Source organism: Adiantum capillus-veneris, chromosome 4 (assembly GCF_014529385.1).
Source record: "Adiantum capillus-veneris isolate H3 chromosome 4, ASM1452938v2, whole genome shotgun sequence".
NCBI classification, from domain to species: domain Eukaryota; kingdom Viridiplantae; phylum Streptophyta; class Polypodiopsida; order Polypodiales; family Pteridaceae; genus Adiantum; species Adiantum capillus-veneris.
The window spans coordinates 149,906,061-149,933,440 of record NC_140934.1 but is presented as its reverse complement, the minus strand read 5'-3'; the positions used below and the strand labels follow the sequence as shown (position 1 = coordinate 149,933,440).

At 41.4% G+C, this 27,380-nt stretch overlaps 1 pseudogene across 1 annotated transcript; it reads left to right on the top strand.

The window, feature by feature from the left end:
• Window positions 1-6,694: 6,694 nt before the first annotated feature.
• LOC147460153 (putative carboxylesterase 16) lies at window positions 6,695-9,318 on the top strand (annotated as a pseudogene). Its single transcript, XR_015187941.1, has 2 exons — window positions 6,695-8,068; window positions 8,486-9,318. The product of XR_015187941.1 is annotated as a putative carboxylesterase 16 (transcript).
• Window positions 9,319-27,380: the final 18,062 nt, after the last annotated feature.

Below are 27,380 nucleotides of genomic sequence, written 5' to 3'. Positions count from 1 at the left end.
GTGATTTTTTACAGTTTTTATGATTTATCTGTTGAATTTTTAATTTTTAAAGATTTTCTTGAATTATTGGGATTTTTTCGATCCATTTTTTTATTTTTTTAAAGAGGTTTTTTACTTTTTATTTTTTTTGATTTTTTAATCCTTTTTTAAGATTTTTATTGAATTTTTATTTTTTGTCCCTTTTATGGTTTTCTAATGTTTTTTGTGATTTTTTAAAATCCTTTTTTTAATTTTTATCATCTTTTGTTTTTTTGATTTTTAAAATTGTTTTATGGATATATATTTTTGGACTAAATTGACTAAGAAAAACAAAAACAAAAATAAAACAAATATTACCTGCACTCACCTGGCTGAATCTCGTGCAGCGTTGGCGTTGACCCGATGACGACGACTTGGGATTGACACCGACGCAGACTGCGGAAGGTGACTGACGCGAAGAGACAGCAATTGACAGCACGAGCGGGGTCCAGTGGCAGTACGACGCGCGCATGGGTGTGTGTGTGTGTGTGGGTGTGTGTGTGTTTTGACAGTGGCATTGGTGGGCGCTACACGACGGGTGGGGACTCGGGAGAGAGTTAAGAGAGAGAGAGAGAGAGAGTATGACAAAGAGAGAGAGAGTGGGTGTGTGTTCTCACCAAGAGAGAGAATGAGTGTTAGAGAGAGAGAGTGAGAGGGGAGAGAGAGAATGGGAGTGTATTGGAGTTACACATTTTCCATGTTTTCCTAAAATGGTCACGTATTGTAAATTCTCGATTTATTTCAAGCCATTGGAATATTTTAATGTGTTACGGGCTCAATGGGCATTCCAAGCTATAAAGAATAGGCCAATACCTATGCCTAGGTTGTAGATGCACTAAGTGGTGGAGCCCTAAATGCCTTGGGCGCCCGGACATTGCATATCTTTAACTTAGGTATATAAGGCAGTGTGTAAAAGAGATTAGGGTTCTCAAGCTCATTTGTTGAGAGCACTCTTTGGTGAGAGCTCTTGAGGTGTGTGGCTATGGAGTCCTTGAGCTTCTCCTTGCTCATGAGACTTGATTAACACTAATCAATGATTCATTTTTTTTCACTATGCCTCTCTCATGCTTCTTAGATTAGCTTGATCTTAACTAATTAGTGGTTAATCCCTCTCTAATCTTGTGTGATTGCCCTCTTTTTCTTGTGTGTGCATGTAGGTTTGATTGAAGTGTGGTGCTCGATAGATCTATGTGCGTGTGTTTGCGATTAGTGTGTTGTATGATAGGATTAGTGTTGTGTGTGTCTTGCAATCGTAGTGTGTGTGATTGGGTTGATTGGAGGTGAAGAGAAGTGGATGTGGAGATTGCCCTTCATTGTGGCTTAGCTCCTCTATAGGCCGAGAAGCTCACCTCTTGAGTTAACCATTTGTGTTGTTATAATTAGCTCACTAACCGTGTGAGTGTTTCCATGCCCTAGCCGGGTAGCTCATCCCTCCAGATTGATAATTATGTTGGTCATTGGAGCTATTGCAACAATGGAGCCCCCAACATTTGGCACCGCTGTCGGGGATGATGGCCTACGCTAGTGTAATTGTGGCATAATTGAATGCATTCCCTCACTAATTTCACTTGTGTGTTTATGTTTTTGTGGATTTTGAATGTGTGTGCATGAAGCAATGTATTCATAATTCCCTAATGTGTCACCGTATCTTGCCAATTGTGTGTTTACACACTCTAATTTCTCACTAACCCCTTGCTAATTTGACTAATTTTTGCTAACTTAGTAATTTGCTATGAAGGATTACCATTCAATTGATCTTCAAAGAAAGGTAATCAAGGTGGTATTCTCAACATCCTTAGAATCTAGAGATGTGTAAAATTCTGTAGGGATCCCACCATGATGATGCAATGTAATGCAATGCTATGTTGATGCAACGTGGATTGAAAATTTTGCGATTATTCATTTTCACGTCGTCATAATGCCGAAATTTTTAAGATTTGGTGGCATATGATTTGATAAGTTTCAATTGCTAATTGGTGATTGTGGATTGCTAATTGGGTGCCTAATTGAGTTAATTGCATGCTTGGATGGTCAATTTCAAGTGTGTGTGTACTAAAATAAAGTGTGTGTGCATTCTAATTGAGTGTGTGTATGCTAATTTTAGGTGTGTGTGCACTATTTTGCCTATGTTAGTGTACCTAAAAATCAATGTGTGCGTTATGATTTTTCAATTGTGATGATTGATTTGTGTTGTGCTCATGCCCAACTAATGATTTGTGAAGTCACATTGCAAATTCGACAAGTTTAACCCTTTTGTGTGTGCACCTAAAGATTGGTAAAAACTGCTATTTTTTTTAATGTGTGTGTGTGTGTGTGTGCCTAAAAAGTGTTTAATTTGCATGATTGATTCATATTTTAATTGCATAATCGATGTGTGTAATGATTAATTTCTGCGTTTTTGTGCTCAAACAGTGATTTATACACTCTAATTACCTCAATTTTTAACTTAATTTTGTCGATTTAATTGCCTAATCTTGATTTATTTGATGAAATTTTTTGGCAATTGAATTGATGTGATTTTGGCAATTTTAATTGGCTGCACTATTCCTCAATGCGTGGAGATTTTGTAGAATTTTTTTGGGTATTTTTCGGATAATTTTTGTAATTTTTGCATTAATTTTTGGTTAATTTCATTAAAAAATGATATTTTGTGATCTTTACGTGCCATTTTGTGTGTGCGATCATTTTGTTCACATTTGTGCCCTCCGTGATCGAGTATTGAGTGTTTTACTATTTCTGGAGGCCGGGTGGACAATTTTGTCGAAATTGGCATTTTCAAAAAAATCTGCTATTTTTGGTGTGCTTTTGCGTGTTGGAAATGCTCGGTTGTGAATAACTATGATTTTCTAAGGTTTCTAGAAATTTTTGAGAAATGTTTGGACTTTTCTGACAATGTGTGGGATTTTTTGGATTTTCGGTTAATTTTTGCATTTTTGGACGATTGGAAATAAAAAATTAATAAAAAGCCGTTCCGAGCTCGCACCGTGCCTTGCGGTGCATAAAAAAATCTTCGTCGACGAGATCTTTACGATCGCTTGCGAAGATTTTTGTTGACTTTAAAATTCTCTTCTTCTTCTTCCTGTTCCGCGTGAACCCACCTTCTCTCCTTCTCTCTCTAGCGTGTTCGCTCTCTCTCTCTCTCTCTTGCCTTTGTCCGGGAGTGTGTACCAGTGTTCGGCACGAATGCGTCTCAACTTAATATCGTACCGTTTTCAATTTCAAAAAGCCGGTTGAGGGCAAAGGGAAAAGGAGAAATTCTGCCCCAAAGGAGAGAAAAATAGTGTAAAAATCCAAAAGAATAACTTAATTTTCTAAAATTTTCTCTTGGCAAATTCAAGGAAAGGAATTTTGTATGGTTGGAAAAATGATTTTTCCCGAACACTGCGAGTCTTTCTGTAACTACGACGTTGACTTAGTTAAGAGAGAGAGAGAGAGAGAGAGAGAGAGAGAGAGAGAATTTGAATTGTGTTGTACATTTATGTTGACCCTTGGAAAGGTGGAAGGAGGTAGCAGATAAGATAACGACAAATGGAAAACCTATTTACATGCACCGATGAATGTGAGCTTTGGCTCCTTTTTAGCTTTAGGAACCATGGCTATGCCAAAAAGGAGGCTCCACCCTTCACGTGATGACGACCTTGAACCCATTGGTGTTGCTTGAAGAAGTGAAAATAATGAGGCTATTGATCTCATCATGTCATAAAATCTAATATCTAATATCTAACCAACCCAAATGATTTTCTCATATTAAATTGATCACTTAATGTGGGAGAATAAACGGGAACAAGTGTTAAGATATAGACATGTGCTTATAGATCTATCTCAACACGGGGCCAATAGTAAAGGGGCCCAAATGAGAGATGGTCTATCAAAGAGCAAGGCTAACAAATGGAGCATAAGACCTTAGGGTTAGCTTCATTGAAGACCTCCAATAATGTGTGTAAAAGGCCTTTGACCTTAGGTAAGCTAGGGCTGAGCTTGAGGCGCGAGAACCTGACCCAGCGCGAGGTGCTTGTCCTGCTTGTCATGCTTGATGACTAAGGTTCTTGAGGTGCTTGAGATGCTTGAGGTGTTGAATTATTGAGATGCTTGAGGTGCTTGACATGCTTGGGTTGCACTTGAGGTGAGAACCCAGCCCAAGCTTAAAGTGCTTATGAGCCAAGCTTGTAGTGGGAACTGGGCCTATGCATGAGGGACTTGAGGTGTCAAAAAGTCAAAGATTAATCCCTACAAGGAGGGGGCGAGCCCTACATGAGGGGGGATGAGAGAGAACACCCACACACTCACACAAGGCATGCATGGTACAAAGAAAGCAAAAGGGACACTTGTCAAGTTCCTCCTCATGTTGCCCTCATGGTGTGCCTGAAGCCTATTGGTTGGCCACCCAAGGGGTCCAATAATAATTTAGGAGATTTAATTAATTGATTTAGCATTTATCTAGCCCTCTCTCTAAAAGGGGAAAGGGGGTCACTTGTCTCAAGGCTACCCTTGCTGCTTGTAATGCCTCCTGCTTGTGATTGGCTAGGCCTGGAGGGGTCCAATGAGCTTCAAGCATGAGCTACAAGGGGGGGTCGACCCAAGCAAGCTAGGGGGTTGCTTAGGGGGTATACTCACCCACGCACACTCACAAACACTCTCATTGTGTGCTATGAAAAGTGCAAGAGCTCCCTCTCCTTCTCCAAGCAAGTAGAGGTTGAGAGCCTACACCAACACTCTTGGATATGGAGTGCAAATCCAACCAAGAGCCATGCTTCAATGCTTAAGCTTTCCATCTCCTTCTTCTTCATTACTATGCTATTATGTATGCTAGCAACAAGAGTTATGATAAGTGAGGAACTAATTCTTTCTCCTACGAAATGTTTCTTCTTCCTCTTCCCTACCCTCATTCCCTGCTAGCTCTCTCCACCTTCGAAGGTGTTTGAGGTCTTGGGACAGTTAAAGCTTTCTTCAAGTTTATGTTATGTTTGTGATGCATGAAGCTTTCCATCTTCATTGCATCACCTAGGTCACAAGGAACACAAAGATTGTATTGTAACAAGTCTCTCTTTAATGGGAGAAATCATAATACAAATGCCTATTGGAGGGGGCACTGGCTCCACATAAATCCGGTCCTCAACTGTTGTCATGTTCTCTAAATTCTCTCTCCTGTTCGTGCCAAGTTAACTAATTGCTATGATTATGTTGCTATCTTCAACTATGTTCACCCGCTATGCTCACACAGTCATTTCTCAAAAGTACTTTCATTAATTTCCGCTACTCTCAAGTTAAATAGGCCAATTCCATTACACATCACATATGTTGGAGCTGCTTCTAATCTAAAAGACTATCAAGAAGCCTTTGATCCTCCCTCACACCAGGTCGTTGCCTCTACCAAGCTTCCCACCTACAAGCCTCCTCCCCCCTCTCAAGATGTGAGGGAACCACATGTGGTCATGGATGAGGTGATGGTTACGAAGCAGGCAATGGTAACTTCGAGAACCATGAAAGGGGTTGAGAAGGTGGGTACAACAGGTTGGGATGAGAAAATGGCCTCAAGATTATCGCAGTGACTATAAGGATAGGAAATATCAAAGCGTGGTGAGGTAAGAGGTGGCAGAGAAGGTTCCTGGTGATATTGAGGTGCCAGGTGGCCATTTTTGGTAGAAGGTAGATTTAAGGGGGGTGGTAGATGTTTTGTGAACCAGCTCACATGATCCACCTATGGGAGGTCTTGCTCGCTCTTACCAATGGTTCTGAATGGCAATCTTATAGAGTTCCTCAAGCTCACTCATGAGTACACATAGAAACATTGAACATATATATATCCACACTAAACTTATGGCAAAGGGGGAGGGGGGAAGAGAGATTACTTTTCTTTATCTACTTTAGAAAATTGTCAAGAGTGAAGGGTTTGAGGGTAAGGGGGGCCATGCCGCCGCCAAAGGCGACATCGTCTTAGGCTGGGTTCAGACGATGCCGGTGGAAGAAAGCCAAAAGCATACAGTCTTCCAGGCGGAAGGTGAGAGAGAAGAAAGCTTCCATTAGGCAGGTACCTGTTCACAAGGCGAGGCGGAATCGCTCAAGGCTGTCAGAAGCTCTTGCGTGCGTGGATGCTGAAGATTGGGTGGGGAGTTGAGCTGGAGGGCGGAAGGAACTTCGGGCGAGGGGGGGGGGGGTCGGAAGATCACAAAGGGGTGGCGGAAGAAAATTCATGTTCCTTTGCCGTGACGTGGAGCAGAGTTTACCATCTCCCACCGCGCCGTCTGAACGGGAAATTCCACCTGGGGGAAATTAATTGGTTGACGCCTATTGCCGCCGCGCCTTGTGAACCCAGCCTTACTAGTAGAGTATAGAAGCTCTCTTAGTTTCATGGCTGTACATTATTTGATCTATTTCTAATGATTATTAGTTTTCAAAACCAAATTTTAGTAAGACAAAGTTAAATATACATTTGATGATGAGAAATATTGATTTGAATTATTTTTATAGTTTAATTTAAAAGCCTCGTATCAAAGGCTCGTATGATCCATCCAGTTAACTTGTTTGACAAAACTAATGTGACCCTTCACTTTGGTTTTTTTTTGGTGAATGTTACTTGTGAAGGGCAAAGCTATGGATGATGAGAGGAATCGTCCTACTTTTTGTCTTCCTTCAAAAGATTAAAACATGAAAAAAGCAGCTGGAAGAAGGGGGGAAGCGAAGAGGAAGGCAATTGGGCTGTCAGCTTTCCAAACGTGGCTTGTGGCTGGACTGTCTCTGTGTGTGTGTGCGCGCGCGCGCGCGCGTTGTCCGCAAGGAGCTTTCCATCCCTTGGATCACACAACACAATTAGGCTCTTCTCTTCTGTCAGATTCCGCATCACGCACAGCTAGCAGCTTTACGTTGTGGGCGAAGGCGATTTCTTTCTTGCCTTCCTTCCACCTTTTCTGAGAGAGAGAGAGAGAGAGAGAGAGAGAGAGAGAGCTTGCTTTTTCCTGTTAATGCACTTTGATTAAGCTTTAAACTTGCTTTCGCGAAAAGCAAGAGAGGCTGCAGACATAAATGCGGTGGTTATTGGAACCCACATTGCCCACAACATACATGTAAGCAGGCGCCCACCATACAATATTGTATCAAAGCAAAGATCGGCGTATACAACCTTCACAGAGATGCCCAGCGTCTCAGTGAAGCTTTACAGTGTCTTCTTCAAAACCCTGCTGAAACATAAGCTTCTACACACATCCCTTACTAGCAAAGATGGATCGTGGCCAGCAGCAGTAGTCCTGGGACAGAGTCATCGAGTCCCTGCTGATGCTTCTTTCGTGGATGGCGTCGCTACTAAGGATATCAACCTTGACCCATCCCTCACATTGCGAATTTTCCTCCCAGAGTCAGCCCTTCCGCGGGAGCCTGGCACTCCTGGCAACACTGGCTTGTTTGGATGCCTCCAAAATGAAGCTGAGGGTGTTGAAGGAAATGGTAATTTTGATCGGAGAGCAAGCCACGATGGTAGCAAGAAGAGTTTTAGACTAGCTGAGCACAGAAGAAATAGTTGGGGCGGAGAGCATGGTAGGCGGCTTCTTGCAAAGAAAGAGTATGCTAGACTCAATGTGTGCAATTCTTTTTCTGAAGAGGAAAGTGTGCTTGTTCAAGACGGTGCGAACCCTTACGATGCGCATGATGATAGGGGTAACTACCAAGGTTATCACCCAGACTTCATAGCAGAAAATAACAAGCGGCTACCCATCATAATTCAATTCCATGGAGGAGGATTTGTGACGGGCAGCAAGGATTCAGCAAGCAATGATTGTTTTTGCCGGCGAATGGCCAAATTATGTGATGCAATTGTGATTGCAGTAGGATATCGGCTGGCTCCCGAGCACAAATATCCAGCTGCATTCGATGATGGCTTTGATGCATTGAGCTGGATAGCAAATCAAGCAAACTTGGCAGAGTGCAATAGATCACTTGGAAAATCTCTAGGCGGAAAAGCAGATTCTCAACATCGGAAAAGTGACAAGGAGTTGATTGCTGCATTCGGGGGCTCTGCTGTTGTAGAACCTTGGATTGCTGCTCATGGTGACCCATCAAGGTATTTGTCATTGACAGTTTAGTGCTTTACTTGCTTGGTTTAGTCTTGTGGGATAGACAACACATTTGATACGCTCGTATGTTTCTCAGATAATGCATGTTGTAGGAGCATTGTGAATGGGCATTGTGTTTGTACATTAACACTTGATTCAGCAAAGCTTAATCTTGTTACCGTTTGTGGTATTTAAATTAAGCATCTGTCGCAGCACATGTTCACATATAGATCATATTCTCGATCAGATCATGGGAAAGTTGTCGTATTTAGTCAATCCATTCTAGGTAAATTTGGGCTTTTCCTTGATTCATCTATCGTAACATTTTTCTGAACATTAAGGTCGAAATGAGGAATGAAAGCAAAGCAATTGAGATGGGTTTTCTCGTTTCTGATCATGTCTGAAAATGATGGGTCTTGTTTCAGGTGTGTGCTACTTGGGGTGAGCTCTGGAGGGAACATTGCAGATTTTGTTGCAAGAAAGGCGGTCCAGGCAGGGAGGCTACTTGAGCCCATTAAGATTGTGGCCCAAGTACTCATGTACCCGTTCTTTGTGGGTTCCGTCCCGACACAATCAGAGATCAAGCTTGCAAATTCTTACTTCTATGACAAGGCCACCTGCATCCTGGCTTGGAAGCTGCTCTTTCCAGATGGACAATTTTCTCTGGATCATCCAATTGCAAATCCTCTTGTACCAGGTAGAGAACCTCCTTTGAAAACACATGCCTCCTACATTAACTGTGGCCGGAGAACTGGATTGGATGAAGGATCGTGCAATTGCATACTCTGAAGCTTTAAGAAAGGCTTCTCTTGATGCTCCTGTCTTGGAGTACAAGGATGCAGTCCATGAGTTTGCGACGCTCGATTTTCTCATCAAGTCGCGACAGGCAGAATCCTGTGCTGAAGACATAACAATCTGGATCAAGAAGTATGTATCTCAGAAGGGCCATGAGTTCTCATATTAGAGGCATGGCCCATTGAAACATTTTGTTGCCAACCTCTTGTTGTGACAGGCTTTTGGATAGGAGTTGCAATGTGAAGTGCATAGTAGTGGAGGGTTCTACCTTGTAACTATACGTGTTGTGGGATACTCTTTATTGTTTTATATTTGGTGGAAACTCCCTTGCTAAGAGAGTACAAAGTACATCTTGTGATGACACGGAAACGCCCTTCCTAAAAGAGGTAAATCTTTCCATTGTGTGTGTGCACTCATTTTGAGTGCTTGTATGTGCATTTGTGAATATACCATGTTCAAGTGATGAGTATGTGTCATGCTTTGTTGATTTGAGATGGTGGTTTGAGCATTGGAGGCCACAATTTGTATGTGTTTAGATTCCCATGACTTCACACAGTTGTCTCTATGTCCTAGCCTATCAGACTCATGGACTAAACTTTCCATTGGGCTTAGCGCACTTACAAGACTCAAGTGAGTGCACATACATGTAATGGAGTCAAGGATGTGTGCATTTACCAACAAATTGATTACTTTATGTTAACTTGGTTTTTGCAAGATCAGGTGAGCTATGTTGACTTTGTAAGCTCACATCATCTCCAATGACAAAATGTGAACAACCTTTTAGAATGATGGCATAATGCAATGTGGGCTCGAGATGTTGATGCAGCATGACGCTACATGCCTTTGATCAAGAATATGATTATCCCCATACACATGGTAACTGTCTACTACACCTATCTCCAATCTCATGGAGTGATACACAGAGAATCGGATTAGTTTGTGGACTACGATCTGGTACGATAATATTATCCAAATTATTCTCCTCCTAAATTTGAGGAAGGCACAAAATTCGCTACCTATGAAGTTACAGATTTTGGTCTTTGGTCTTTGATCAGCCACCTATTTTCAGGGTTGATTAGAAGAAGATACACTGGTTATCTCTTATGCAAAGTGAAGAGGACTTATTTCCCACATCATGAAGAGTCTACCTACCAAAGAAATCTGTGAGTTTCTCTTAGTCTAAGCAACGCCGCTGAGCCAGATATGACCTTACATGCTAAATATTTCTCTCCTTTAGATGCTACTCACAATGCTGATATCTACTCAATAGATAGCGCAATTATTGTTGTTGCAAGGAAAGGAGAGATTGGGATGTTTGAATTAGAAGACGATTGGGATGGTTTGGTACCTTGACTAGCCAAGAATCTATTTTTAGTTGGTGCCACGGCTTCAAAGTGTTATTTGAAGGTTAACAATGTCTCATGAAAGACCCCAAATAGGAAGTACTAAGTTGTTGGGATGTCCATCATAGCATAGCTCCAATGGTTGAACAAAATTGTCAAACCGGAGAGATGAGCAACCCAATTAGGATACAAAAACACTCACACGATTAGTGAGTTAATCAACGCAACACAAATGGTTCACTATGAGGTGACATTGGCCAACAGTAGAACTAAACCACGAGATTGACAATTTTCAATTTCACTTCTCTTCACATAAATCAACTTAATCAAACAGCTAATGTTTCCAATGATGCACAACTCCGCTAATCCTATCATACCATGCACTAATAACATGTGTCCACGTGGATGCTTCAATCAAATCATGCATGCACACACAAAGAAAAGGGAGCAATCATGCAAGATTAGAGAATTTTTAGCCACTAGTTAGTCACTAATTAGTTGAGATATAACTAACCATGGAATCAAAGACCACCGATAGAGAGTAAGGGAGACATAGTGAGAGGGAATTCAGAACATTGATTAGTGCTAATCAAATCACATGATCATGAAAAAGCTCAAGGTATACCACACAAGCTCTCGTTAGGTAGTGCTCTCAACAAATGAAGCTGAGAACCTTAAATTCCACATTACCTTATATATCTAAGGTTAAAATGTATAATGTCCGTACACTCAAGGCCTTTAGGGTTCCACAATTACTTTATTTAGGCACACTAACTGGCAACATCTTTGCAAATTGGAACTTTTATTAAGCTTATATCACATCACAATTATTACAATGGTTAAAAAATAACAATACAAAGTCATATTTTAAAAATGTATCCATCCAATTCTTGTTGCTTCTTTGTACTCATCCTTGATATGTACCTGCTAGGCTTGGAGTCATAGCCATAGGAAAGAAGTTTGAAAATCTTTATAGCAAGAAGGTTTTATTTCACTATATACAATTAGAAAGGAAGAAAGATCAATCTCACTTTTCTCCAATGAAGCATGCCAAAATGATTGTTACCATATATGTGGTAGTGACGTGTGTGAATGCACTTAGGACCGCAGGGACACTTTTTCATTACTAGGAGGTTTTTTCCCAGTGCATTATATATACGTCAATCACACTAGGGCTAAGTTGTCTTTCTATTTGCACACTAAGCAATACACTATCTGTTATGTGCTTTGAGCTTCTTCATATTCTCCAAGTTGTGTGCATCCCTGCAATTCTAATTCCCCAGCGAAGCCTGTCTCGAGCTTTGCTCGAGACTGGCCGTGAAAGTTTCAGTTTCCGGCAAGTGATTTTTCTTCACGCACGATGGCTTCTCTTCATAACGGGGGCCTTACAAATGTGCGTTTTTAACATAGACTATTACAAGGGGTAAATCAGGCTCCATACTTAACAATCTCCCACTTGGAGACTGATCTCCAAACCAAACCTGTGACTGCTTTTCATCCCGAATTCTTACCTTTGAATGCCAATTGAAGATGAGCAAAAGCTCAACTTCTCCTTGTTGACCACCTTTGTAAACATGTCTGAATGATTTTCACTTGTATGCACCTTTCTTAGCTTTAGATGTCCCTCTTCCAAAAGAGTGTGTATGAAGTGATATCTCACCTCAATGTGCTTTGTCCTTGAATGAAAGGCTGAGTTCTTGGCAAGATGGATAGCGCTTTGGCTATCACTGTACAAAACACAATTGTCTTGTTTGAATCCAAGCTCTTCTAAGAATCTGTGAAGCCACATAATTTCTTTAGTTGCCTCTGTCATTGCTACATACTCTGCTTCTGTGGTAGAAAGTGAGACCGCTTTCTGCAGTTTTGAAGCTTAGCTTACTGTTGTATCTCCAATCGTGAAGACATAGCCAGTAGTTCTCCTTCGAGTATCTTTGTCACCTGCCATCTCTACATCACTATACCCTTGAAGAAAAATGTCAGTTCTTCCAAAATACAAAGCATTTGTTGTTGTCCCTTTTAGATACCTAAGTATCCACTTCAGAGCTTGCTAGTGCTCTTTACCTAGGTTGTCCATGAACCTACTTACAACTCCCACTGCATGTGCAATGTCTGGCCTTGTCCAGACCATAGCATACATAAAAGAACCTACCGCTGCAACATATGGAACTTTAGACATATAGGCTATCTCCTCTTGTGTCTTTGGACACATATCCTTGGTTAGTTTAAAGTGAACAGCCAAAGGTGTAACCATTTTTTTATTTTTCATTGCAAACCTTTTTAGTACTTGCTTGATGTAATCCTCTTGAGATAGCTTTATTGTCTTCTTCATCCTGTCCCTTGATATCTTCATACCAAGTACCCTCTTTGCAACACCTAAATCTTTCATTGATAAAGATTTAGATAACTCTTCTTTTAGGTCTTTGATGTCCTGCATGTTAGCACTTGCAATCAACATACAACATTAAGATGATGAACTTCCCATCTCCCAAATTCTTTGTGTAGACGTAGTGATCTGAGTTGCATCTTGTGAATCCATGATCCAACATCAATCGATTGAACTTCAAGTACCACTGTCTTGATGCTTGCTTTAAACCATACAAGGCCTTCTTTAATCTGCAAACCATTTTCTCCTTACCTTTTACTTCATACCCCTTTGGTTGACGCATGTAAATTTCCTCCTCTAAGTCATCATGAGGGAATGCCGTATTTACATCCATTTGCTCAAGATTTAAATCATGAGTAGCCACAAGGCTTAAGACAAGCCTAATTGAGTTCATTTTTCCAACATGAGAAAATATTTCATTGAACTCAATATCTTTCTCTTGAGAAAACCTTTTTACCACAAGCCTAGACTTGTACCTTTTCTTCCCACCTTCTTCTTCCTTCAGCTTGTACACCCATTTGTTCTGAAGTGCCCGCTTACCTTTAGGAAACTCAACAAACTCGCATGTTTGGTTGCGATGTAATGAGTCCATATCCACTTGCATGCTCTTTATTCATTCTTCTTTGGATTCTTGTTACATAGCTTCTCCGTATGATTCCGACTCTCTAGAATCTGAGATCAAGAGATGGTTGAAGGAAGAAATAAACCTTTATGGAGGTCTACTTGCTCTTGTAGATCTTTGAGGAATAGGTTGATGATCCTCATTTGGTGGACGTTGTTGTACGTTCTCACCGTTTGCACTCCTTGAGTCTTCACTGTCCTCAAGCTCCATGTACTCAACACCTGTTTCTTTTGTTTGTTTTCTTTCCAAGTAATATTTTTATATATTTTATTCGTTAAAAATTACATTCCTACTCCTAAAGATTTTACCATCTTCAGGACTTCATAGGTGATACGTAAAGTTACATTCTCCATAGCCGATAAAGAAACACTTTTTGGACTTTGCATCTAGCTTTGACCTTAGGCTTCTATTTATGTGCATGAAATCCTCACACCCAAACACTTTGAGAAATGTTTAGTTCACCGGTTTACCTGTCCCACGTCTCTTCTGGAACTCCCCTATCCAATGCCGTTGAGGGTGACCGGTTGATTAACCACACAGAAGTACTTACTGCTTCTGCCCAAAGCTCAAGCGCTAGGCCTGTATGTAGCCGCATGTTTTGTGCTCACTCCATGATTGTCCTGTTCATCCTTTTCGAAATTCCATTTTGTTGAGGTGTACTTGGGGTTGTCTTTTGCCTCTGAATGCCATTGCTACCACAAAAGTGTTGGAATTAGGGTTGCAGAGAAATGCACATAGCTTGGAGAAGACGAAGGAAGCTCAAGGCACACAATAGAGAGTGTGTTACTTAGTGTGCAATGGAAAGATAGATAGCCCTAGAGTGATGGGCGTATATACAATGCTCGGGGGAAAAAACCTCCTAAAGAGGGAAAAAATGCCCCGACGGTCCTAGTGATGTGTTCACACACATCACTACCACATGTATATGGTAACAAATCCCCCTGGAGTGATGCGGTGAATGAGAGCTGGCACATGAGTAAAGGGAAGTGCCATGCCCTGAGGACATGATCAGTCCACAAAGGGGAGTAAGCCCAAAGCTTTGCGGAAAGCTTCAAGCTTCTCACGAGACAATGCCTTTGTGAAAAGATCTGCAAGTTGTCCTGTGTTGGCACAAAAGCCAAGCTGATCTCTCCTGCTGAGAGCCTCTCCCTGACATAGTGGTAGTGCACCTCAATGTGCTTTGTGCAAGCATGAAAAACTGGGTTCCTCGCAACTGCCAATGCGCTCTTACTGTCAGTGTAGATAGTGTTGGTAGTGTCCTGTCCAATACCCAAATCATCCATAAGGCGTCTGAGCCATACACACTCAACCGTAGCTGTGAAGACTGCCCTGTACTCAACCTCACAACTCGAAGTGGCCACAGTAGGTTGCTTCTTGCTCAACCATGATATACATGAACTGCCAAGCATGAAACAAAAACCACTTGTGGACACTCGCGTGTCAAAACAACCAACCCAATCTAAGTCCAAAAAAGCATGTAATTTGACGGCAATGATCCCCCTCTTGGGATAAAACAAGCCAAGATGTAAAGTGCCACTAAGGTAGCGTAAAATCCTCTTGAGAGCCTGTCAATGCTTAGACCCTGGGCTATGCATAATTCTGCTGACCTGTGAGACTGCAAACTGAATATATGGCTTCGTGTTGCATACATAAATGAGGCAGCCAACAACAGTTTGGTAAAGAGTGACATCAGCAGGATCGCCAGCATCACGTAGACTCAACTTCAAAGTTGTTTGCAATCCTCAAGTTCAAACTTTACATAGCAATGTCTCTATGTAACTTTTCTGACACAAGGCAATACCACCATCACACTGCTTAAACTGTATACCCAAGTAATGATGCAACAGCCCCAAATCTTTCATCTTGAAAGTAGCATTCAAATCAGCCTTAAATTCAGCAATATGTCTCTCATTTGGTCCAGTGATCAGCAAATCATCGACATAAAGAACCACAATCAGAAGTACATCACCCTCATGCTTTACATACAATGTGCTTTCTGTGGGACTGTTATGAAAGCCTCGTTTAACCAAATGAGTGTCAGCTTTCTAATACCAAGCACGAGGAGATTGCTTCAACCCATACAAAGACTTCTTATATCTGCACACTTTGTCCTCTTGTCCTTTTATGAAAAAACCACGAGGCTGCGTTACATAAGCTTCCTCAAATATGTCACCATTCAGAAAGCAGTAACAATGTTTGATTGGTGTACATCCCAACCAAAATGAGCTACCAATGCACATAGAAAACGCACAGTAGTCATAAGAAAAGTGGGAGAAAAAGTCTCTTCATAATCTATGCCTTTTTGCTATGCATAACCCTTTGCAACAAGTCAAGCCTTATGGAGATCAATCTCACCATTCGGCTTGCGTTTCAATTTGTAAACCCACTTCGTACCAATGGCCTTCTTGCCAGGAGGCAAATCACATAAAGTCCATGTGTCATTTTCTATAAGTGCATCATATTCTGATTGCATGGCAGCCATCCAATTTTCCGAATTCTGTGCTTCATCAAAAGACAGAGGTTCCTCAACATCATGTAAGCTAGACACAGCCAAAGCATAACAATCTGATGCATAAGATGCATGGCGAGAGCCTGAACGAATACGACTAGACAAAGGTGCATCCAATTTACTGTCACGCAAAGTGTGCACCAGCCATTTTGGCATACCTCTAGCCTACTCATTTTTAGCCCTTTCCTCATCAAGTACATCACATACATCTGCATTAGTAATAGGCTGATCTGTAACATTTTCAGAAACCCCCATAGGCTGTACATTTGCCTCATTGGAACTTACATTCGTATTTCCACCATTGAAAAGAGGAAACAAAGTGTCATAAATGTCCTATGAGCTTACATTACTGTCTCTAGTACATGACAGCAAGGGCTGAACAAAATCTTCCACAAACACTACATCCCGTGAAACTAGAATACGCATTGTTGTAGACATGTAGTAGTGTTAGTGTGTATACGCGCTTCACCAGGGGCACTTTTCTCCCACTGGGTTTTTCCCCCTGGACATCCGGTGTGAAAGGACACCTTATCTCTTAGGGTTTCATATAAGCTTTGTAGCTCTGAGATTATAATTATTATTCCAATACAGAGAGACAGACTACAGAGATCTCGTACACAAGCTCTGTGTCTTCTCCTTCTCCATCTTCTTCCTACTCTGAGTTGCTGTCTTCCTTCTGTTTCCTGTTTCATCATCTTCAACAATTGGTATCAGAGCAAGGTGATTTCCAGAGCCTCTACTTGCGTTTTCGCGTCCGCGCGCGCAATCGCAGTTTTCAGGCAGTTTTCAGAAAATTTGTTCGTGGGAGCATCCTCGACGTTCCGGGAGTATTCTGATCAGGTGACCTGGGGTTTTACCCCCCTTTCGAAGCCGTTCGAGCCCTCAGAATTTTGTTCTGAGCAGCGTAGCAGAAGTTACTTTTCGGAGGCGTTTAGATCAAGAGGGTGTGCTTTTTGACAGATTTTCTTCAGGTAAACAGTTCTTTTGGGAAGCAGCTTGTCTTAGCTTTGTGCTGAGATTTTGTGTAGAGTTTTGCTTGGATTGGAGAGGAGATTTGTGAATCTCTTGGAGGTTCTTTTGCTCTCTTGTGTGCATCTACAGTATGGCTCAATCTACAGAGAAAGAGATTTTTGGTGCGTTTACATCCGAAGACAAATTGGATGGTACCAACTATTCTCTTTGGTCTTTTATGGCCAAAAATGTTTTGGTTGGTAAAGGATTGTGGGATCATGTATCTGGAGATGAAGTTCGTCCAGGTAGCATTGCACCTGCCACGCCTGGTCGTGGTGCAGCTGTTGGTGCAGGACCCTCACAAGTCACTCCAGAGCAAAAGAGATGGGATACTAAAGATGCACAGGCTATGGCTGTGATTGCCTTAACCATAAAGAGGACAATCACACCACATATCAGATCTTGCAGAACTTCTGAGGATGCTTGGAACACTCTGCAAGCTATGTTTGGAGGAAGAAACGCTGCCAGAATAGAGTTTTTGAAGAAACAACTTGACAAAATACAGATGGACGAAGGTGACGATATTGTCGAGCATCTTACAAAAATCAGGGATCTTAAAGAGCAATTGCTTAGCATTGATGAAGTGATTCCAGAGAAGGACTTGGTTTCCAAAACACTCAATTCACTACCACCATCTTATTTGACTTTTCAGACTTCTTTGACTCTGTCTTTGCGAGCTAATCCTGACCCTCTTCATTTTGAAGAGTTAGTGGCTTTGCTATTGCAGGAGGATCAATCACGTAAGAACAAGTCTTTACAGGTGGATGGTATGGATCATGCTCTTGTTGTACAGAACAAAAACAGGGGTAAAGAGAGTGCTCATCACTCCAAGTCTAGTGCAGGACAATCTTCAGAGAAGTCTAAAGGTGATTCCGACAAGTCCAAGAAGAAAGGTAAATGTCACTACTGCAAGAAACCTGGTCACTACATTAGTGAGTGTAAAAAGCGAATTGCTAAAGAAAAGAAGAAAGAGTCAAGTTTGGTTGTTTCAGCTTCTGGTGATTCTTCTACAGCTAAAGAAGAGTCTGCAAACTTTGTGCAGGATTCTTATGCTTTTGTAGTATGTTCAAATTTTTCTGCTTACAGTGTTGACAAGACACAAATGATTTGGTACTTTGATAGTGGTGCATCCAGGCATATTACTTCAAGGAAGGATTTGTTTTGTTCATTGGATGCAGCTCCAGCAGGAAAGAAGGTGACATGTGCAAATAATGCTTCTTATCCAATCAAAGGCGTTGGTAAGATTTTGATTACCATTTCAGATGGTTCAGATTTATGCTTGCCAGATGTCTTATATGTTCCAGGGATCAAGAAGAATTTGTTGTCTGTATCCTCTCTTGCAAAAATTGGTCTTCGGGTCATTTTTGAGGATGACAGATGTGTTGTACGAGATCGAGAGAATGGTTATTCTCTTATCACTACAGGTACGCTGGACAATGGACTATTTGTGCTAGATCGTTATGAAAAGCAGATTCAGGTATGTATTGCAGAAACAAAGACTCAAGCCATGCAGGATGCTGAGTTGTGGCATGCTAGATTTGGGCATGTTGGTTATGGCAGTTTGATGACTTTACAACGTCATAATATGGTGCATGATTTGTCTTTATTGGAGATGCCACCAAGACATGTATGTGAAGGTTGCGTTCTTGGAAAGATGCACAGATTTGCATTTTCGCAGGATGGTTCAGTTAGAGCGACAAGAAAGTTGCAGCTTGTACACAGTGATGTATGTGGTCCTATGAGGACGCCATCTATAGGAAACAACCTTTATTTTGTGACCTTCATTGATGACTTTTCCACGTTTTTTTGGGTGTATCCACTCAAAGCAAAGTCAGACGTGTTTGCAGTTTTTCAACATTATGTCGCCATGGTTGAAAATGAAACAGGTTGCAAAGTACAGACTCTTCGTACCGATCGAGGAGGTGAATACATGTCAGGTGCATTTAAGGATTTTTTGGGAAAGAAAGGCATTAAACACCAATGCACTATGCCATACACACCACAACAGAATGGTGTTGCAGAAAGGAAGAACAGGTCTTTAATGGAGACGGCTAGATGTATGCTCAAGGCTAAGAGTTTGCCTCATAAGCTATGGATGGAGGCAGTTGCTTGTGCAGCACATGTTTTGAACAGGTGTCCTACTCGTGCCTTGAAGACCATTACTGCATATGAAGCTTGGTATGACAAAAAACCTTCAGTCAGTTATCTTCGTGTTTTTGGTTGTCTTGCTTATGCTCACATCCCTCAGCAGTTACGTGGGAAGCTTGATGATAAGGCAATCAAATGTATATTTGTGGGGTACAGTAGTGGAAGTAAAGGTTATAGACTTTACAATCCTGCTACAAACAAGATTTTTGAAAGTCGTGATGTAATTTTTGCAGAAACTACTGCTCAACCTATGGTTGCTTTTGATGTACCTCATATGCAGACACATGATGTATTTGAAGGTTTGCTTCCTTCTTTTGTGGAGAATCAAGAATCACAACAGGTTGATAATCTTGATCAATCTTTTGATCAGCATGTGACACCTCATGATGTAGAGGAAATTGTGCGTGAAGAGCAAGAAGTTCTCAGGGAAGAAAGAACCTTGCCTAAATGGGTTCAGAAAACTTTGCAGGATAGCAAGTTGGATGCACCGTTGCCACGGAAAACACGTGCTGGTACTACTTTTGGCAGAGAGCAAGTAGATTTGGCTTGCTTTAGCACTCTTTGTGATGCAGATGAGCCTGATTCATTTGAACAAGCTTTAGAGTGTGTTCAGTGGAAAGATGCTATGCAGCAAGAAATTGATTCTATTCATAAGAATCATACATGGGATCTAGTGGACTTGCCTACAGGTAAAAAGCCTATTGGTACAAAGTGGGTTTTTAAGGTAAAAAGGAAACAAAATGGTACTGTTGACAGGTACAAAGCAAGGCTTGTGGCAAAAGGCTATGCGCAACAGAAAGGCATAGATTATGATGAAACCTTTGCTCCTACTTCTCGTGCGTCCACAGTTAGATCACTAGTTGCAATTGCTGCTCATCATGGTTGGAAAGTGCATCAGTTGGATATCAAAACTGCTTTTTTGAATGGTGATTTGCAGGAAGAAGTTTATGTAAGTCAACCAAGTGGTTTTGTTGTAAAAGGTCAAGAGCAAAAGGTATGTAGATTGCGTAAAGCTTTGTATGGTCTCAAACAGGCTCCAAGAGCATGGTATGAGAAGATACATACTTATTTGATTGGCCAGGGATTTCAGAATAGTCCAGCAGAAAGTACTTTGTATGTCAAAAAGAGAGATGGAGTTCTCATTATGCTAACACTTTATGTGGATGATATGCTTCTTACAGGCAATACTGCAGATGAAATTGAAGCGTTTAAAGATGCTTTGAGAAAAACCTTTGAGATGTCTGATCTTGGTTTGCTACATTATTACTTGGGTATTCAGTTTGTGCAATCAGAGGATGGCATATACATGTTGCAGGCAAAATATTTGCATAAAATTTTGGACAAGTTTGGTATGCAAAATTGTAAGCCAATCTCTACACCCGTAGAAACTGGATCAAAGTTGAGCATGCACGATGCTGGAGAACCTTTTGATGTACATACTTATGCAGCAGCGGTTGGTTGCTTGATATATTTGGCAGGCAACACTCGTCCAGACATTCAATTTGGGGTTTCACAAGCAAGCAGATTTATGCACAGCCCAGGTATGCATCATTGGCAAGCTGTGAAGCGCATACTTCGTTACCTTTCAGGTACCCCTAATCTTGCCATGTTCTTTCCAAGGGGGGATATGTATGGAAAGCACAGTTCTATGCAGCTTCTTGGTTACAGCGATTCAGATTGGGCTGGTGATTTTGACACACGACATTCCACAAGTGGCAATTGTTTTTTCTTGGGAAATGCATGTATATCTTGGCTAAGCAAGAAGCAACCCACAGTGGCTACATCAACTTGTGAAGCTGAGTACAGGGCAGCTTTCACGGCAACAGTTGATTGTGTATGGATACGCAGGTTATTGGCAGATCTTTGTGAGTGTCAACAGGCACCCACTACCATTTTCACTGACAGTCAGAGTGCTATGGCAGTTGCAAGGAATCCAGTATTTCATGCAAGAACAAAGCACATAGAGGTTCACTACCACTATGTCAGGGAAAGGCTACATGCAGGGGAGATCACACTAACTTACTGTCCTACACAGGATAACATTGCAGATCTATTTACGAAGGCGTTATCACGAGAAAAGTTTGAAGCTTTCCGAAAAGCTTTGGGCTTACTCTCATACACATGATGATCTGCTACCTTGTACGGATTCACACTATCACTACAGGGGGGATTTGTAGACATGTAGTAGTGTTAGTGTGTATACGCGCTTCACCAGGGGCACTTTTCTCCCACTGGGTTTTTCCCCCTGGACATCCGGTGTGAAAGGACACCTTATCTCTTAGGGTTTCATATAAGCTTTGTAGCTCTGAGATTATAATTATTATTCCAATACAGAGAGACAGACTACAGAGATCTCGTACACAAGCTCTGTGTCTTCTCCTTCTCCATCTTCTTCCTACTCTGAGTTGCTGTCTTTCTTCTGTTTCCTGTTTCATCATCTTCAACAATTGTTTGCGGATGATATAACTTGTAACCTTTGCTTTCAACACTATAACCAAGAAAAATACATTTGACAGCCTTATCATCCAATTTTCTGTGTTGTGTTTGTGGCACCAAAGCATATGCCAAACAGCCAAAAACACGCATGTGCTCAATAGAAGGCTTTCTATCATGCCATGCTTCATATGGAGAAATAGATTGCAAAGATTTCGTAGGACACCTGTTAAGTACATAAGTGGCACACATGATGGACTCAAGCCAAAAAGAATGCAGCAAAGCTTGACTCCATACATCGTGCCATTTTCGTCAGTGACCTGTTTTTCCTCTCAGCAACACCATTTTGCTGAGGTGTATAAGGCACTGTACATTGGTGTTTTATCCCACGACTAGCCAGAAATGCATTAAATTCATGCGACATATACTCCCCCCCTTGATTGGAACGGAGTGTGCCCATAGTACATTTCGAGACATTTCAGCCATAGCCAGAAATTGTTTGAAGCACATAAAAAATTCGGACTTCGCTTTAAGCGGAAATAGCCATGCATGCTTGTAGTAATCATCAATGAAAGTCACGAAGTAAAGGTAATTGCCCAAGGACGGAGTTTGCATGGGCCCACAAACATCACTATGCACAAGCTGCAACCTGCATGTGGCCCGAATTGAACCATCCTTTGGAAACTTAGAACGCTGCATCTTATCTAAAATACAGCCTTCACAAACATGTTTGATAGGTGCTTCAAGAGGCGGCAAAGAAGAAACCATATCAGATTCCTGCACACGCAGCAAACTGGCAAAATTCACATGACTCAAACGTGCATGGCAAAGTTTTGCATCTGAAATAGCCCTTGAATCTGCAACAGCATTTGCAAAATTTTGTCCACACTTGTCATACAAAGTGAGCTTATACAGCCCACGGCACAAAAGGCCAGATGCAACAATTTCATCACTAAAATTGAGATCATGAACTGTATATCTGTCATCCACAAATTTGACTACAAGTCCAAGTCTAGCAAGTGCAGATACAGATAAGAGATTCTTCTTGATCCCAGGTACATAAAGTGCACCAACAAGTGTGAAGGAACTGCCATTTGCAGCAGTAAGCACAATCTTTCCAAGTCCTTGAACCGCATAAGAGGCATTGTTGGCACAAGTGACTAAATTCCCATGAGACAAACTCGAGAGAGGTAAACAATTCACGATGTGAGGTAATGTGCTTTGTAGCACCACTGTTGAAATACCACACATGTGAATCTGCAGCAACAACTGACAAGCATGCATCATGGACATCAGGATTGTAAGTGCACTCTGCACTAAAATCCCATTCTGCATCAACATTAGCATCACAGTCTCCTATCACAGAAGACTCAACAATGGCTACATTTGTAGTGGAACCAACATTTGCAGTGGAACAACCCTCTTTCTTCTTAGCCTCTTTGGCCTTCAACTTAGGACACAACTTGATCAAGTGATCATTAGCTTTACAATAATGGCAACACATCTTCTTTTTGCCCTTATCACCAGAATTTCTAGACGAATTGCTGCCAGTAGAAGCATTAGGAACAAAAGTTTTACCACTCACAGCAGAACCATAAGAAGTGGCCGCATTTTTGTTACCACCCTTTCTTTGAGAAGCAATAAAAGTCTGTTCAACTGCATGCTATCTAGTCTTGTTTTTTCTAGAAAGTGACTCTTGCAACAGCAATGTGCATAATGCATCAAACTTGACAACTTCTGGATTTCCTTGGGTCATAAGTCTCTAAGTAATCGCAAAAGCCTGGTAAGAATATGGTAAGGGATCAAGAACAGTTTGCACAAGGGAATTGTTTGAGATGACTTCACCTGCAGAAATAAGTTGCTCATTGATATCCTTGACACCAACAAGAAAAGTGTCCATATCATCTTCCTCATGCATAATCTTCGACTCCAGCTCTTTACGCAGCAAAGCAATTTTAGCCTCATTGCGGCTTACATAAAGACCTGCTAGAATATCCCAAGCATGTTTTGTAGATTTTGCTGAACGAATGTGAGGAACAATGGTGCGCTTCACAGACAACGCAATCAATGCATGATCCTGTGCATCCTTTACATCCCAACGAGCTTGTTCTGCTGTAGGCAAAACAACTCTAATAGTAGCAATCCTTGCAGCAAGACCTGCAACATCCTCAACATTGCCTACATCCTCAGAACCAGGACGTACATCAATCCCCCGCACAATGTTCCAGACGCCCTTTGACACAAGAACATGTTGCATCATATAAGCCCACATAGGGTAGTTGTCCCCATCCAACCTGTCCTCAGCAGCAAACATCTTGAACACATTTGTGTTGTCAGCCATAGTAAATGCTGCACCTGATGTGAAAACTGCCCGAAAATAGGAGAAATGGAGTGGGAACAACACGTGCTATATAGCACAAACCATAGAAGACTATGAGGCACCTGTTATGCAAAAAATGGCACTGATAGAAATTCTGCACAAAATGACGAAATAGCCTGCGCAGTATTGCCTGTAGTGGAAATGGAGGCCGAAATGAGCCCGAATAAAAAATCTGAGTAGACCCAAAAATTTTGTCGACCTGCGAACGCTTACCAAAGCTCACTGAAATCGGAGAAAGTGAGCAGTCGTGTGCTGGAGCAGCTGGCGACTAAGCCCGAGAGGACGCAATCTGCTCTGATATCAATTGTTGGAATTAGGGTTGTAGAGAAAGGCACACAGCTTGGAGAAGATGAACGAAGCTCAAGGCACACAATAGAGAGTGTGTTACTTAGTGTGCAATGGAAAGATAGATAACCCTAGAGTGATGGGCGTATATACAATGCTCGGGGGAAAAACCTCCTAAAGAGGGAAAAAATGCCGCGGCGGTCCTAGTGTGCTCACACACATCACTACCACATGTATATGGTAACAAAAAGCTTTCAAAAGCTTGGCTGCAATATTCGCCTCCATTGACGGATCTGAGGCATTTAACTTCAATACCTGTTTCATTCTCCACAAAGGCTTTTCACCTTTGAAATATGAAAAACACATCGGATTTATTCTTCATTACATAAACCCATGTTTTCCTAGTCGCATCGTTTATGAATGTTACATAGTACAATGAGCCACCAAGGGATGGTGTACTTGCAGGACCCCAAACATCAGAACGAACCAATTCAAGTTTTTTATTTTTTCTTTCATTTCTTGATTTTTGAAGTTTTACCCTCTTTTAGTTTTACCCTCTTTTGGTTACCATAAACACAATCTTCACAAAACTCTAAATCCACTTCTTTCAAACCTGGCAGAAGCTTCTTTGTTTGAAGGATTTGTATTCCTTTGGCACTCATATGCCCAAGCTGGTAGTGCCGCACCGCACTGTCGACTTCTGTAGTTGTTGCACAAGATGAAAATTGTGACCTGACAGTACACAAGTAAAGTGCACCAACCTTTTCTCCTTTGGCAACCACCAAAGATCCCTTTGACATCTTCAACCATTTGTTTTCAAATGCAATGTTGTGACCTTCATCGTCCAATTGTCTTGTAGATCACATTCTTGCAAAGAGAAGGAACATACCTAACATCTTTAAGCTTCCATTCATTTCCGTTAGCAGATTTGATACAAACTGTACCTTTGCCGACAATTTCACAAGCTTCATCATCTCCCAAGTATACATACCCAAAATTACCTTTGGTGTAATCTTGAAAATGTTGCTTGTGTGGTGTCGCATGGAATGAAGCCCCGGAATCTACTATCGAGGAATTAGACACATTGTCTAATGAGAGAATTAGAGCATCTTGCTCTACTTTACCTGCCACATTGGCCTCCGATGTTGGCTTGTTGTCTTGAGACTCCGACTCCTTCTTCTTGGACCAACAATCCTTCTTGATGTGACCCTTCTTGCTGCAATTCCAACATTCAAGAATTGACTTTGTGTGTGACTTTCTCTGCCTTGAGCGATCACGACCCTTTTTGGTTTTTGAACCTCTCCTTAGGTCTTCTTCTTGTTTCCACTAACAGTGCAGCACTTGATGATTCTCGTATGCTTCTCCTTCGCATTTCCTTACTTAGGAGAACACCCACAACATCATCAAACGTAAGATTATTTGTGCCAAGGATAGAATTATCTGCAGCCATCTCACAAGGCTGTTCTAACTATTTGGTAGAGAAGATAGTATAAGGAGAGCTTGCACTTCGTCAGAGAAATTTATTTTCACCGATCGAAGCTAACTTATGTTGGTATTAAAGTCATTTAGATGTTATGCAAATGAACCATTCTCTATCATTTTAAATTGAACAAGCATTTCATGAGAAATACCTTATTGAATGCCGATGGTTTCTTGTAGAGGCCGTCAAGTGACTTCATCAAGTCCTCCATGGTCTTCATCTCCGAAACATTGAAGGACACCATTGATGCCAAGCTTAACCAGATTGTTCCCAGTGCCTTTTGATCAAGGACAATCCATGCTTCATCTGCCATCATTGCGGGCTTCTTTGCAAGACCGCCTTGTGGCAAATAAAGGTCCTTTTGGTAGAGATAGTCTTCAATCTGCATCTTCCAATGCTGGTAGTTTTTGCGGTTGAACTTCTCGATCTTGAGCTTCCCTTCCTCCACCATTACTCCCGCTCAATTCAAGGATTCCTTTCCTTGACATATTTTATCTACGAGCAAACCTTGTTCTGATACCAGTTGTTAGGAAATATGACGTAGCTAAGTAGATAATTGTTGGCAAAAGAGGGGGAGATCGATTGATTAGATTATTCAACACATGCTCACAAACATCACCATCAACCTGTCCACCTCTTCTTCCAATTTCCAAGCACACACACTCACACCTAGACTATGACACACACACACACACACACACACACACACACACACACACACACACACACACACACACACACACACACACACACACACACAGTAATCATTGAATTGACATAGACATGCTTGTAAGAGAGTGTAAGAGATGTGTAAGGGATGGAGACTAGATTAGAGAGTACACAACAAAATAACCATAGCATAAGAGAGTAGAGAAGAGAATTTGCAAGAGAAAGGCTTAAATCTAGCCCCAAACTCCACGGCACCTCTCTTGTGGAGTTGGTATTTAATATATTATTTTTGAGTTTAAGGTGCCAAAAATTGAGGCCCCTCTTTTACAACCACTTCACCTTTTGTAAATGAGTGAAGCTCATTAGTTCTTGCATGACCCATAAGGGGAGTTCCCACTACAACTATTTATAGAGCCATAGTGGCTTATTGAAATGATATTCTAAAATACTGTGCAAATATAAAATGGCCAAGAGTAATTTCCATCGCCTCTTCATCCCCGCATTCCACTCTACAAAATCATCATCAACTCAATTAGTAAAATAAATAGACAACACATAATTAACCATTACGCCAGCTATCCCAATTGCAGCTAACCACTACAACAGGAGGGTGCCCAGTCTCCTAACATCCCTCCCACCAGGGATAGCAACTGTCCTCAGTTGCTCAATAGAGAAAGCAACTAGACCGTGAGTGATGGAAAGTGTGGAGAAGGTCATGGAAGTTGTGAAAAAACTTTTCAGGCATCCATTTGACATCCTCTCTAGGGTGGCCCTTGAAAGTCAAAAGGTAATGGTTATAAACCATTCCAGTGCGTGTAGTGGTGGTCTCATGATCAACTATTTTATCAGGGATGAGTTGCTCTTCTTGGTCTACAAGTGAAGGTGGGTCTTCATAAATATGGTGTGTAGGTAGGGGTCCTCGGAATGGGCGTAAAAGACTAATGTGAAAGGCATTGTGAATGTGCCAATGTGCAGGTAGTTCTAAACGGAAAGAAACATCATTAATGACAGCTGAAATTTTGAAAGGTTCATCAGAACGAGGAGCAAGCTTAACAAAGACATTGGTATCAACACTTTTGATCCTTCATTTTTCGATGCGAAGTAAAACATGATCACCTTCTTTGAATTGGTGTGCCTTGTGTTGCTTGTTAGCATGCTTGGTGTAAAGTTCTTATGAGTGTTTAATGGCAGAATGCACACTTGCCTAAATATCATGAAAGTCAAGTGAAATCATCAGCCGCAGGCACAACATTAGAAAGACG